The 15,962-nt window shown below is 40.3% G+C and overlaps 1 long non-coding RNA gene across 1 annotated transcript; it reads right to left on the reverse strand.

Moving 5' to 3' along the window:
* Positions 1-103: 103 nt before the first annotated feature.
* LOC146642340 (uncharacterized) lies at positions 104-10,796 on the reverse strand. The gene is made up of 5 exons (XR_014909783.1): positions 10,682-10,796; positions 10,298-10,396; positions 4,781-5,110; positions 651-746; positions 104-575 (listed from the first exon to the last, which is right to left on the reverse strand). It is a non-coding gene; the product is annotated as an uncharacterized LOC146642340 (long non-coding RNA).
* Positions 10,797-15,962: the final 5,166 nt, after the last annotated feature.

The following is a 15,962-nucleotide window of genomic DNA, read 5'->3' on the forward strand; positions in this document are numbered from 1 at the left end:
AGTATCCTTTATAGTTTTCATAAGGTGCTCCCTGTTGTATTAATGAAGGTTTACACAATGTTGATTTTCAAATAACTTTATTGTGTTCAAACACAACTGCCCATTGACAATGTTTTGAGATGAGCCATTTTTAACATACTGAAAACATTCAGCCACAAAGTCCTTTTCCAAAAACAAAACAAAAATGTCACATTTTTGTAATAAGTGTTACTCATCCAATTTTAAAGGTGTGGTATTGTCAGACAGAATATCAAACCTATCTTGATTGATAGTCACTAACAAACAGATTCAAAACATCGGATGGCAGGATGTGAACTCTTCTATCTGGTTTCCATACAGCAAACAAATGTGTACTTGAGTTCTTTGGGAAACTCCATGTTGAGCCCATAAAGTAGGCCAAACAGGTAGGCAAAGGCAGTGGGAAGGTCTGGCAGATCATCAAGAATAATGTCCTCTTCGAAAACAATGGCAGTGTTGACCCCTGTGGACTGCGAGTTGGGTCCTACGCAGTCCTCCAGAACAGTGAGGATGCCCACTTTAACACCTTGGGTTGCCCTCTCAACTGGATCTGTATCCTATGCAAAATTAACAACAGTACATATAAGTCTCTGTAAACCAAAACTGAAGATTGAGTAGATTTGCATACTCACCAGACATGTTAAGAAGAGTTTGGTCTCGTTGTCACGAACAAATATCGGTAACCCTTCCAAACTGATGGTTCATCGATGCTGGACTATGTTTGAGACCTAAAACATGGAAATCAAATAAGACTCAGTCTCATTTATAAACCTACCATTTTGTTTTTAAAACAAAATTGTGTTGTTAAAAAAAGTGTTGTTGCTAAAAATACAGCCTTAAGAAAGAAGATGTTAAAATTAGTTATTCCAGATAATTTCTCATGGTTTTGTCAGATTTCTTTTAAGTAATTTTGATACACAACCAATGTAGCACACTTATGACAACATTTATAACAAAAAGTGGCACGAGTGGGATGAGAGTTGGACTGTCCGTCATGACCTGTCATCTGCCAAACACACAGCGCTGCTTGTTAGCTTATAATCCCATTCAGGAGGACACACTTTTTGAAAACTAACAATTTTTATATCAATTTGGGAACTTCAGGTTCATGCACAAGTTTTGCAAACAAAGTTATTTGGTACTATTTACCTAAAAATGCAGCCAAGGCCTTAGGCGTTTTTTATATAACCATTTAAATCTATTTACAGAACAATCAGGTGTTCTGCATCAAATAAGAAGGCATACAAAGTATTTGTGCCAGTCACAAAAAATAGTTTGTGTTCAGTATAAGACAGAAGAGAACAGCACAGGCCTAAACCCTGCAGGTCTGACAAAAGGAGGTGTATCACTCCTGTTTTCCATATGGGAACAGCGTTTACACTGGAATCTGCCTTTGATGGCTTTTTTGGAGCAAATGTGACATTCAGCTGCATAAGTGACACACAATACAAAACAATAACTACACAACACACTAACTCTAGCCTCCAAACACGCTAAACACAGCAATGTGGGATACTGTTTGTCCGTGATTTACACAGGGGGAACAAATTGTGGCAGGATAAGCCTGATATTATTTGTATCCCACTATAACTTCGTTGTATAAGGAGCTAACATCTCAAAAACTTCAGGAGTAGTTAGTCATTATAAGAAGTGTTTGTAAACTAAAAATCAACAACGTGGGATACTGTTTGTCCGTGATTTGGAAAGTCCAGCGTGTGCTCCCGACGCAGGGGAAACTAATTCTGTCGGGGATACCTAGTTTGGCATGACACCGGCGCGTCCGTCGACCCCAGAGGGTTAAAGTCTGTTTGATATGACTCTTGCAGACTCTAGTCTGCCTTCGTATTTAAAATACCCCCATATTTACTGCTCTGCTGCTTGTGCTCTGTACCTGCTTCTCTGATCTTCCTCTCCCTCCTGTTTGTGTGTTTGGTGGAGCTTGCTGGCCGTGAGGACTCCACCATCCCGTTCACACAGAAACTAAACCACATATTTTATTGGCTAAATATGATTTGAACAAATTAAACGACATGGCAGCGTGCGCCCCCGAAATTAATTTTTTTTTTAAAGCACCGGGGGTTTGCCGCCCATGGTCGTCAGTCATGAGCGAGCTAGTTGGTATACGTATGATTTCTATACATTTTACATCAGATAAAAACTTTGGTTGTAAGATTCAAATAATTATTTAATAAAAGTTAGACATTTTAAATGAGAATAAGCAAGAAAAGTATTTCTTTGTCCCCTCCTTTCCCTGTTAATGCCCTACATGGACCCCTGGCAACACTTTGCTAGACCCGCCCCTGCACAGTTACCAGCTGTCAGCTACTTAGAAAAGGATCCTGGTGTTATTTGTCTCTCAGAAACAGTTCATAACTTCCCTTCAACTCATTCATGTCACCTAAAAGGTAAACCTGTTTCTCCATCACAGCTCTGATGATTCAGTAAAGACATCTCCTGGTTTCATCTTCATGTTTCCCTCTCACCACATATCCAAACTGATATCATGACCAGCAGCTTTACAGCTGTGGCTCCAGCAAACATCAGCTGATACTAGAAATTAATATGAAATAACTTCTAACAACAGCTGATCAAGCTTAAAAGTGCTGCTGTTGTTTACCGCGACATCCGCTGGTTTCCTCTTTCTGGCGCAAAGTGGGCGATAAACAAACAAGAGAGAAAAGCCGATCAGCTGATCATTGATCAGTTTCATGATTGAAGTGGCAACAGGAGAGAGAGAATGAGAGAAGAAGAGGCAGCTGTGCAGCGTAAACACAGAATAACTCCAGCTTTGTGTCTTTTTCCATTGTAGCTGAAGTCCGGGACAAACTGTGTTCCTTTTCAGCTCAAACACGTAATATTGTCTCTGAATATGGGACGATTCCGTTTTTTACGGGACGGTTGGCAACTCTACTAACTAACCTTATGAATAAAATAAAGTTCACTATCAGTAACATCATAGCACCCACCCAGCTGTATAGAAACTCTGTCATAGTAGCTAGTACGCAGTACGAGATATTCTAACTGTGAAAAGTCAGCACAACGAAAATAAACTACACCTAAACTACACCAGTTTCAGAGCTCATCACAGCACAGAAACAGCTTTAGTGAAGGTTACAAATGATCTTCTTATGGCCTCTGACAGTGGACTCATCTCTGTGCTTGTCCTGCTAGACCTTAGTGCAGCGTTCGATACTGTCGACCATAATATCCTATTAGAGCGATTAGAACATGCTGTAGGTATTACAGGTACTTCACTGCAGTGGTTTGTATCATATCTATCTAATAGACTCCAATTTGTGCATGTAAATGGAGAGTCCTCTTCACACACTGAGGTTAATTATGGAGTTCCACAGGGTTCAGTGCTAGGACCAATTCTATTTACATTATACATGCTTCCCCTAGGCAGCATCATTAGAAGACATAGCATACATTTTCACTGCTATGCAGATGACACCCAGCTCTATCTGTCCATGAAGCCAGATAACACACACCAATTAGTTAAACTGCAGGAATTTCTTAAAGACATAAAGACCTGGATGGCCGCTAACTTTCTGCTTCTTAATTCAGATAAAACTGAGGTTATTGTACTCGGCCCTGAAAAGCCTAGAAATATGGTATCTAAGCAGATTCTTACTCTGGATGGCATTACCTTGGCCTCCAGTAACGCTGTGAGGAACCTTGGAGTCATTTTTGACGAGGACATGTCCTTCAATGCACATATTAAACAAATATGTAAGACTGCGTTCTTCCATTTGCGCAACATCTCTAAAATTAGAAATATCCTGTCTCAGAGTGACGCTGAAAAACTAGTTCATGCATTTATTACTTCCAGGCTGGACTACTGTAATTCATTATTATCAGGATGTCCAAAAAACTCACTGAAAAGCCTTCAGCTAATCCAAAATGCTGCAGCAAGAGTGCTGACAGGGACTAGAAAGAGAGAGCATATTTCTCCTGTTTTTGCTTCCCTTCATTGGCTTCCTGTTAAATCCAGAATTGAATTCAAAATCCTGCTCCTCACATACAAGGTCTTAAATAATCAGGCCCCATCTTATCTTAATGACCTTGTAGTACCATATCACCCTATTAGAGCACTTCACTCTCGCTCTGCAGGCCTACTTGTTGTTCCTAGAGTATTTAAAAGTAGAATGGGAGGGAGAGCCTTCAGTTTTCAGGCCCCTCTTCTGTGGAACCAGCTTCCAGTTTGGATTCAGGAGACAGACACTATCTCTACTTTCAAGATTAGGCTTAAAACTTTCCTTTTTGCTAAAGCATATAGTTAGGGCTGGATCAGGTGACCCTGAATCCTCCCTTAGTTATGCTGCAATAGACATAGGCTGCGGGGGGATTCCCATGATGCATTGAGTTTTTCCTTTCCAGTCACCTTTCTCACTCACTATGTATTAACAGACCTCTCTGCATTGAATCATATCTGTTATTAACCTCTGTCTCTTTTCCACAGCATGTCTTTTATCCTGTCTTCCTTCTCTCACCCCAACCGGTCGCAGCAGATGGCCCCGCCCCTCCCTGAGCCTGGTTCTACTGGAGGTTTCTTCCTGTTAAAAGGGAGTTTTTCCTTCTCACTGTCGCCAAAGTGCTTGCTCATAGGGGGTCATATGATTGTTGGGTTTTTCTCTGTATCTATAAAGCGCCTTGAGGCGACTTATGTTGTGATTTGGCGCTATATAAATAAAATTGAATTGAATTGAATTAAACTTGGTCTATTTCTGACCCAGATAGACTGCAGGTCATAACTTCTTACCTGAAGTTCAGTTCACCTGACACTTGGGCCGGCGGCCTCCTCGGGTCTCTCCTCCTCCTGCCTCCCCTTCCCTCATCCACCTGCTGGCCTCTGTGGAAGCTCCGCCATAGCCACCACCAAACAACTGAGTTATTTTTACACATTGGCCAACATCTGGCATATCCACCAACTCACATTGTTCATGCCGTTACAAAAAAAAAAAATCATCGGCCCACCTGGCAAATGCCCGGTATGCCTGATGGCCAGTCCAGCTATGAATGAGCGGTAGTTTTCTGTGAAGAGATCTTGTTGATGTCAAAGGTCAGCGGAGAATGGCCAAACTGCTTCGAGCTGAATGTAAGGTAACGGGAAATCGAATAGGCTTGTTACAAACAAGGTAGGCATAAGAGCATCTCTGAACACAGCAGCACAAGATCACACTGAGCACCACTCTTGTCAGCTAAGAACAGTAATCTGATGTTATAATTTACACAACTCACCAAAAGATTGGAAAGAGCAATTTCAGCAAAAAAGCATTTAGTATACCTTTTTGAGGTATACCTCAACTATGAGAGACAAAATAAGAAAAAACATCCAGAAAATTACATTGTCTGGTTTTTAACCCTTTAAAGCCGGTCGGAGCGGGGATGCTCCATTTTGCTTAACTATTTTTAATTCCAGGTAGCACTGCAACCACGTAAGCTAGCGCAATAATTTTTTTTGCACATGAAACCGGAGGAGTTGTACTTACATCTTATGCCATCAGCTTGTCCTAGGTCAGTTTCCTTCCATATATATCTTTGCAAAAATTGCATAAAAGCACTTGCAGCAACAAAAACATAATATTCCAGAAACATGCTTTGCCAATCTGATCAGCTGTTCATAACACTTCCTACGTCCATCAGCGCGAACTATCGCATGTCCTCCATGTCCTGCCTGAAACCAAAAGTGACGTCATTTCGCGGAACTGTAGTTTTTACCATCAGGGCCTTATGAGCCTATACTGGTGTTTTTAAAAGTTATGTTTGACTTTATGACTTTCTGTGTCATTTCTGGGATGCTTAGGACTCAAATTGCACTGCTGGAAATAGTTAATTTTGATGCATATGCTGTTTTTTTTTGCAAATTTGCATTGTAATATTTATTTTCGTTTTTCCTGCAGTATATAAAAATTGGTGTATTTCAAAAATAAAACTATGAAGACACTCAAAATATATTTCCTGTGGTGGGAAACTATTTTGTGCAACTTTTTTGTATTTACAGTTTGCCTCTTAAATTTCTCTAACTAGAAATATATGTTAAAAAAACAAACGATTTTCAATTTTTTGGTAGTTTATTGCACTTTTTTTGCAATTTATGTAATTACTATGCACTTAATGCATACATATTATTAAAATTTGGGCTTTACAGAACCAGTCATCCACCCATCCATCCACACATTCACACACTCGAGCTGAAATATATTGATGTATATCAGCTTGAAATGCTCCCAAAAATGGTACTATAGCAAGTAAAAATATAACATAAGCTCTGGTGGACTTGGGTTCTATGGTAGGTCTTAAAGGGTTAAAGAATTTATTTGCAAATTATGGTGGAAAAATAATCTCAATGCTAATCTCAATTCTTTGTTATACACCCTTTGTTGGCAATGACAGAGGTCAAACATTTTCTGTAAGTCTTCACAAGGTGCTGGTATTTTGACCTATTCCTCCATGAAGATCTCCTCTAGCCCTCCAGTTGTGTGCACCCTCACCTCTTTACTTTAGTGTTCCAATCACAATTGACCGGTCAGTATTAACAGCTTTTACCACCCACTGAATGGAACACCAAATTCCGTTCAGTGGATGGTTCAATGGGTGGTTCAATGGGTGGTTCAGTGGGTCATTCAGTGGATATTGAGTGGTCCATTCAGGGGGTCACAGGCCAGGTGTATTTCCATTCATTTCCTATATTGGTCACATTTGACCCGAAACACGACATATGTAACAAAGTTGATTAAAACACTCAAAATTCAATGAAAGAGGTGCTCATCACTTTTCTATGTTCAAGTTCATAGTGTGGAGGATGTCATAAGGTCTTGAGGCAATCAGATGTAAAACACAATATTTATTGGTGTTTTAAGTTGTAAATTGGTCAGATTTGATCCGAACATGACAGGAGGGCCAGAGCAGTGATGTTTTGGGTCTGTTGCTGGGCAACACGGACTTTCAACTCCCTCCAAAGATTTTTTATGGGGTCGAGATCTGGAGACTGGCTAGGCCACTCCAGGACTTTGAAATGCTTCTTATGAAGCCACTCCTTCGTTACCCGGGCGATGTGTTTGTGATCATTGCCATGCTGAAAGACCCAGCCATGATTGATCTTCATTGCCCTTGCTGATTGAAAGGAGGTTTTCCCTCAAAATGGCCCCATTCACTCTTTCCTTCACACGGATCAGTCTTCCTGGTCCCTTTGCAAAAAAAGAGCCCCAAAGCATGATGTTTGCACCCCCATGCTTCACAGTAGGTATGGTGTTCTTTGGATGCAAGTCAGCATTCTTTCTCCTCTAAACACAAGTAGAGTAGAGTTTTTACCAAAAAGTTCTATTTTGGTTTCATCTGACCATATGACATTCTCCCAATTCTCTTCTGGATCATCCAAATACTCTCTAGCAAACTTCAGATGAGCCCGGACATGTACTAACTTAAATCCTGCAGTGCTAGGCGTGTCCCCCTGCTTGAGTCCCTGGCGGCATAGTGTGTTACTGATGGTAGTCTTTGTTGCTTTGGTCCCAGCTCTCTGCAGGTCATTCACTAGGTCCCCCGTGTGGTTCTGGGATTTTTGCTCACTGTTGTTGTGATCATTTTGACCCCACAGGGTGAGATTTTAGCATGGAGCCCCAGATCAATGGAGATTTGCATCTACAGTTTTGTTTTTGGTGTCCCCCAGCGTGTGGGGCTAGATGGCGCTAACGCGTTAACGAGCTAAACGCGCTAATGCTTTGACGCCGTGCAGCCCTACGCATGGGGCAGGCCGCGATAACTCGCTAACGGAGATTTACCGCATTAATGCGGTTATGCCGTTAACGTCATTTTAATGACTCAAACTCAATATTAGTGACAGCACTAATATTATTTTGTTCTGTCTAGGGTAGTGGTCCCCAATCCCAGTCCATGAGGGCTGGTGTCCCTGCAGGTTTTAGATCTCACCTTGGTCAACACACCTGAATCAAATGATTAGCTCATTACCAGGCCTCTGGAGAACTTCAAGAATTGTTGAGAAGGTAATTTATCCATTTACATCAGCTGTGATGGATCAGGGACACTGGCCCTCGTGGACTGGGATTGGGGACCCCTGGTCTAGGGTTTAGTTCAGCATGTTATCAGGCTGTTATTCATTTTGTTGGTACAAATTAAGATAGTGCTAGACAATTGTATTCACATGATAGTGAATGTAAGCCTGATGCTGGCACAAGAGTAAAAATTTTAAAATTAGGAGACTAACAGTCCCAGAAAGGTGGACTGTGTGGGAATTATAAACCTTTTGATAGAATTTTTTCTTTTTCTTTTTTTTTAGATATTTCAGTCTGAACCCAACATTGCTCTTCCCTGTAGTGCCATGCTCCTAGGATAGGTATAAAAATTGCATCAAACAAGCCAGACTGTGAATGACATGGAAGCTTTGGTTATTACAGTGATTCACCCACTGATCCCATAAGCTCTTTCAAAGACAGGGAGACCTTGGTTACATTAGAGTTTTGTGTGGTGATAAATTACATCCAGTTCTGGCAGCAGGCTGAAGGATGAGACCCTGACCTCTCACCACAACTCCAGCCTTCTCTGTCAGCTGATATCTGCTCAGCTGTGGTGTCCTTACACCACCAAATGAGTGGCAAGCTGACCGTGACCTCTGATCCTAACTTTCTTTGCAGGTATCAGGTGAGAACAGCAGATTACTACTTTACTGTCAGTGTGTGCTCCTTGAAAGGATTATGTCTTCCTAATCTGCAACAGCAAACATAAGGGGAGATTCACCAATATTAATAAAATAATTATGAACCATGTTGTGGCCATCTCTAATTGGACAACAAAGGATACGGGTGCAAAATTACTGGTATTTTTGTGCACTCAGCAAAAGAGTGCAACTTACAAGTCCAATTAAAAATGAATGAGACTTGGACCTCAGGGAACAGACTGTGGAAAAATGTGAATTTCAGGTAATTGGGCACAGAGGTACCTGGTAGCAACCAAAACTTATTTCCTGTAAGTTTTTTATTGACAAGCAACTGATGTAATTACACGGTCATAATGCGAATCACATTCACGCCTCACCCACAGTGCTGAAAGAGTCCCAGCATGTTCTGGAGCTTGCGGCTCATTTTTCACAGCTACTGCAGGTTTGAGTTGCTGCCATAACTTGGTTTTTATGATCTCACTTTTTGTGCCAAATCAGACTTTCTGAAATTAAGATTCTTTATATTGCTAAGAGATTACTGAGATTATCTCACAGCGGGTACGACTGTGAATTAATTAAATTCCTACTGTATAGACAAACTGTAATAATAATCCTAAAGGATGGCTAAAAGAGGACACAGGAAACAAAAAGGATGTCAAAGATCCCATTAATCTGCTACCTATCAAAATGTATTTTACTCTCAGTTTAGATTGTGCTCTCTTCAGTTTTTGTGTTGGCTGCAGTCGTGAGATGTGTGTTTTGGCTCTGCTGTACAGCAGTGGCAAGGAAAGCTGGTTGGCTGAGAAAGCCTTGGGCAACTCTTAGGCACCCTCTGGCTGCCTACAAAGCTTGGCTCGAGTAGCTGATAAGCAGAGTCGACTTCACTTCAGATGTCAGAGTTTGGATCTTACATCTCAGATATTTGTTTGTGGCCTGACAAAATTTCACAATAACAGCAAGAATGTCTACACTGCAGCAATTAACCTCTGTAAATATTGAAAAAAGATGTGTTAGGATTAAATAACAGGTGACACAAAAGAGGATGAGCGTAAAAATAAAATGCAAAGATATATGGTACCAAAAATGCTACAAATGAGTGGAAAAGAGTTTTTGCATGAATTAAAGTCTGAAAAATTAAGTACACCCTTACTGCTTCCATTGGAATTAAGAGGGGACATAAGGGTAACTGATCACCATCAAGTGTGAGCACATCTATAAAACCTTTACTGAAGTTCTGGCAGTTTGCTGCTGTGGAGCATTCGAGGCCCTTAACACAAAGTCAGGAGCGGACAACCCAGCAAATTGATGCTTAGGTCAGACCGTGCAGTGCCCAGAGAAACTGCAAAAAACCCAAGAGCTACATCTCAAACTCAACAGGCCTCAGTTAGCATGTTAGATGTTGAAGTTAGTGACAGAAAAATTAGAAGACAAGCAAGCAAGGTTTGTTTGGAAGGGTTGCCAGGTGAAAGCCCTTTCTCTTGAATTAGGCTTGCAAAGCTGCATCTGAACAAGCCACAAGACTTCTGGAACAATGGTCACTGGACAGAGGAAACCAAAACAAAGAAAACCAAACACAGCATATCAGCACAAACACCTCATACTAACTGTCAACAAGAGCACGGTGGTGGAGGTGGATGATTTGGTCTTGTTTTGCAGCCATGGGACCTTGACACCTTGCAGGCACTCAGTCAACCACGAACTCCTCTGTAGACCAAAGAGTCAAATGTGAGACCATCTATTTGAAAGGCAGTTAGGACAGCACAATCATCCAACGAGTTGGAACAGATCTGTAGCAGAATGACTGAAAAAATAAAGAACCAAAGTGTTGTATCCAACTAGAGAAAGTACAATACAATTTTGACAAATATGAAAATCTTAGCAGGCTACCAGTTTCCCCTCAACATGCTGAGAAGCAATGCAGAGAGAAAATGGAGAGTCTGAAACGGGATTAGATAAAAAATAATAGCTCACAACAAGATGCTGCATTACCAGCTTGTGTCTGGCTTTTTCCACCTCTTCAGTGTTCCTGTTGGCAGTGAAAATGCAAAGAGAAAAAAACGCTTGGAAGCTATCTTGCTCCTGGGGGGACTTCCTCACTGGGGACTTACCCCCAGGTTGTCCCCAGTCCTATTTGCTCCAAAAAGTGACTAATGATCCACCACCCCCTGCTGTGAAATAAACCATTTTCTTCTCCACTTCAAAGTCAGTGCCTTCATATAATATTTTTTAAGTGAATATTGACTTTGCATTGCTTTTCCACATCTCCACATTTCCAGTCTCGGTTGACCATCTTTTTTTTTTTTGCTTTTTCTCACATTTGACAATTTGATTGATGACTTATCTTTACGGTTTGATCTAAGTGTTTAAAAATAACATCAGAAATAATAATAATACAAAAAAGTACCTTTTAGAAATGTCTCACAGATGACTTATTGAGATGTTTAAACTGGATACATTTTCAAGGCTATCACGTCAAGATATAAGAAACACATCAAAAATAACAGCGGCTGTCTGATATTAAAGGAGTGTTAAGTTGTCTGTGACTCTCTGGTTGAAAGTGTTTAAAAATGCAATCTTATACCAGCCTAGGACGCCGGACTTCTTTGTCAAAACTGCAGTATTTGTGTCATCTTCCTGTGACACGTATCTCCAGAAGAAGTAGTGCGTAGTGTAAAGAAACCTGTGGCTTAATAAAGGTCACTTCCCTCAACTCGGATAAGCCTCTTAACACCTCTAAAAAAGTCTTTTTCCCCTCTAAGGTTATTTTGCATGTAAGTAATGTGAATTCAGAATTATTTCAAGCAGCCATATTGCCTCCTGGGTTTTGTTAAATATCCCAATTCTTTGATCTTTGGGCTGAAGGAAGAACAACACTCGGTGTATAAATGCTCAATCAATAATCTCTTTATTCCATACAATTCTCATTATTTCATACAACACTTTGAGCATAAACGTCCAGACAGGAGATGTGGACAGGAGGGTGTCTGCCAGATGTCGAAGTGTCTGACGGTTTCTCACATACTTATAGCTTCAGCACCCCTCCATAAAACCTAAACATCCACATTCTTTCTCTCTCAGTGAGCTTCCTGTGCGGTATGCTCTGTTCTTTCTAATCAGACAAATAAGGCCATGATTCTCTGAAAACAGTATTTCTTATAAACCAGCAGTATAATGCATCATAAAACAGTGCAATGATTTCACAATATTTAATCCAAGGCATAATGTGGCCTATAGCCGTATAATGATTCAACAATTCTTTGATTAGAAGTATAAGGTGGCATAAGATAGTATAATAATCTCACAATTCTCCCTTTGATCTCTTTTTAAAGAGATCACTTACATCTTACAATCCAGCGTTGCAAGGTCTATTTCTTCTTGCCCCTGAGGCCCTCTGTCCCCCTTTAACGGGTGGACCATATGTGGGATAACCGCTGTATTTGGGTAATTCAAATGCCAGAAAAATAATGGTTACAACAACAACAGTAGTTACAGATAACGCTCCCATCACTCTCCAGTTCTCCCACAGCTTTACTTTGGTGCTCCAGTTTCCCCCCAACCTCATCATGGTGCTACCTAAACCTTCAAACGTACTCAGACTAGAACCTCTGTCCGAGGAGCTTTTGACCTTTATTTTATTTCTGCAGCTACCAGTGTCTTCCAGTAGGGTGATTCTTACTATAATTACTGCTATCACTCTCATAATTAGACTTCCTTTGGATTATATGGCAATGGCATGTGTGTGTATCTATCTATCTATCTATCTATCTATCTATCTATCTATCTATCTATCTATCTATCTATCTATCTATCTATCTATCTATCTATCTATCTATCTATCTATCTATCTATCTATCTATCTGCATGCCATTGCCATATACACACACATATATATGCATTTGTATTTACTCACACGCACCAACATTAGTAGTATTTCATCATTACAATTGGAGGAAAAGTTGAAGTTAACTTTCTTAACATTGTTTTTAATTTGGCTCCGTAAATCACATTTGCAGTCAACATTCAGCCAATAATAAAATCATCCAATGCGTTCTCATATCTTGTGCCAAATTTAGCAGGGTCATTGAATGAAAAAAAAAAAAAATGATGCGCTCTTCAGAATTTTTCCCTTCGTTGCCTGTTCGGCTTGTGACAGTTTCTTTGGGCATGAAATGGCACATCCCTTTTACTGACTTTACCAAACTCTAGATGGGTAAAGTCCAATTTCTGTTACCCTTGTTTTCATGGCTATGCAGTAATCCCACCCCCACACATCTGTCACTCCCATCCCCCACCTCACCACTGAGTCATTTTTCTCTCATATGTCCTGCACCACCCTCATATATTTCCTTGCCACTTTTAACTTCCAATAAATATAGACAATGAAGTCTCTTATTTTATTTCTTATTTATTGCTGCTGTCTACGTAAAGTCTGCTGAGTAAGCTTCAGCTAAATACGTTCAGATATTAAATGTAACGACTGCATTTGCAGTAACATTTAAATGCTTTTAAATGCTTTTAATTAATATGAGAAATATCCACAGTCTCATGGTTTGTCCTTTCCTCTTGCAGAAGGATGCAATCACATGGGGGTCAAAGGTTAAAGGCTGTTTTAACATGCCAGAAATAAATCCCTCTTTCACATAGTGCCATTTGGCCAGACATCCCAACTTCAATATTTAACAAGAGGTTATCTCAAAATCCAACAGCACGAAGTGCTATCAACCAGAAAACTGTATAAAAATAAATAGTACGGCACTTTTGTAACTAAAGTTCGAATCTGTGAATATCTGTCCAGCTTTACTGAAGTAGAAATCGACTGCTACACACAAAGCCGATCTGCTTTAATGGGGAAGCTTTTCCCTTTTTTTTCAGCTTTCCTGTGGAGGGGTCATATGCAGCACGTCGTCCTTTTTTACCCCGCTTGGACCACAAGTTCTAACTTGTGATTGATGCAGTAAATGGCGATCAGGTTAGGATTGATCTTTCCATGTAAAAGTGTCTCTCCTCCGCTGTATCAGCCCATCCCAGCAGCTGCAGGGGCAAAGCTAGCAAAGAAAGACTATATGGGATGGATGGGTCGGGGGGTAGGTGGTGTTTTTAAATTAGAAACCATTTAAAACAATTATCTAGACATATGACTATAAATCATTGCAAAGAAAACCAAAAAGCAAAATGTAGTTAAAAAATGAGCCAGCTAGGTGATTTAGTGGAACCCCTTAAAGCCAAATTGTCCACTTATTTGAATTTTGCTACACGTGTAGCAGCCGCAATGTCAGCCGCTGTACGTTGGATGCTACCACTGAAATCTGCCCTCAGACAGTATTGTTTTGGTGGTTGTGGACCCAAGATGTTGAGGTTGTCCATTAATTACATGGTTTAATGTTCAGTCAGGTCTCTTCTTCATGCCCACAATGATTGTTGTCTTCATGGCCGGCACAGAAAATCCTGGAACTGGAAATCGGGCGCGCTATCCACAAAAGGATTTAATTTTCTCGGTGAAGCATCCATCCATTTGTTAACTGTTCCAACATGCATCTGGCTACTGAAAGGCAAGGGCTATGTGTCTTACACAGCACACCCTCCAGTGTATGCTTTACTTCAGTCAGCCCCTTTTGCGCTCTTTGCTCTGCATACACGAGTCAAAACATCAAGTGCATTTGGGATTGCAAAAAAACCCTGTTTATCTGTAAAAAAATAATCCGAGCAGCTGTTAAATTTATCATCAATTAAGACAAATGACTGTAACAGCGGTGCGCAGTGACTTTTACAGAAAGGTAAGCAGAGTTGATGAACCAAGTTTTACATACAGTATCCAAAGTAAAAGTAGTTATACTGCAGAAAAACGGTTCCCTGTCAGTGGGCTGCTGTTATATATGTTGTTTATGGGGTAATATTACTCATGCATTATGTTGGATTTTACCACTGCTGATGTTTAAGGTTGAGCTCATTTGTAATACTTTGTATTCTGTTTGGTAGTTTAATCTTCAGCAATTCATCACATTCTACAAGATGTTTGTGGCATTGCTGGAGCATGCACACGATGAACTTTTTGTTTGTTGAATCAAATTATAAGATGAGTGAAAACAGACAATAGAGATCCTTCATGGGAGAGAAGGCTTTGTAGAGATATATTAAAATGAGTCATATTATTTTTAGATTTAACTGGTCAAGCTCTTCTTGAGTAGGCTGTCCTTATTCTAGCTTGATGCAGTAATATATATATAAATGCTCAGAGACAAGGTCAGTGTTTGAATGGATTAATGAGAGACAAGTGCTTTGTTTGGAAAAGCACAAGATAGGTCTTGATCATTTAAGGCTGGATGTTGCTTCCAAGCACTACCAAAGCCTGGATTATAAGGCAAAAAGCACTAACAACACCAGAATGTAGAGTCAACTTTACTGCAAATGGAGAGCTATGACAGCAGAGTTTGATAAGTTAGACGTGGAGGTGGATTTTTGCCTCCTGAGAATCCTCACCTGCCCTAAAGCAAGACATCAGAGCACAAATGGTGACAACATTGTGCAGCATGTAGGAGGAACAGCAGTTCCAGTACTGGTGAACATTTCAAATCCTGCCTTTGTGTTTTTTTCCCCCACATATTTTCTTTCATCAGGCAAGCTGTAAAGTACATGTATGCTTTTATATGATCACTGTGAATTGCATAATCTAAAATCGCCTTGTTTGTATAAAATCCATTTATGTGTACTGCTTTTTGAGCCATTAACTATATCCTAGGATGTGATAAGAATGTCATTTTAGCTTTTTTCCAAGACAGTACTAAATGCATTTTTTTTTCCAAATCATTACCTGATTTTTGTTTAACTGAAAGTAGGTCGTACAGGCTCAATACGTTATTAGTTCAACCCATTACCTTGCCAATACTTGCTAGAACTGGGTTGGACACCTTTTTCCTTCAGAGCTGCTTTAAAAAATTTATGACATACATTTGACAAGGTGCTGGAAACATTCCTCAGAGATTTTGGTCCATATTAACATGACAGCAACAAACAATTACTGCAGATTTTTCGAATGCACATCCATGATGTAAATCTCCTATATCCTACAGGTGCTCTACTGGACTGGTGAGGCCGTCTGAGTACAGTGGTGAACTCGCTGTCAGGGTGTGTTATCCTGCTGGAAGCAGCCTTTAGAAGACAGGCGCACTGTGGTCATAAAGGGATGGACAAAACTCGGGCAGGCTGTGGTGTTTAAACAATGCTCAGTTGATACTAAGGAGCCCAAAGTGTGCCAAGAAAATATCTCCCACAC

Source organism: Rhamphochromis longiceps, linkage group LG23 (assembly GCF_057381845.1).
Source record: "Rhamphochromis longiceps isolate RC_006_pf linkage group LG23, R_longiceps_female_GT1.1, whole genome shotgun sequence".
NCBI lineage: Eukaryota > Metazoa > Chordata > Actinopteri > Cichliformes > Cichlidae > Rhamphochromis > Rhamphochromis longiceps.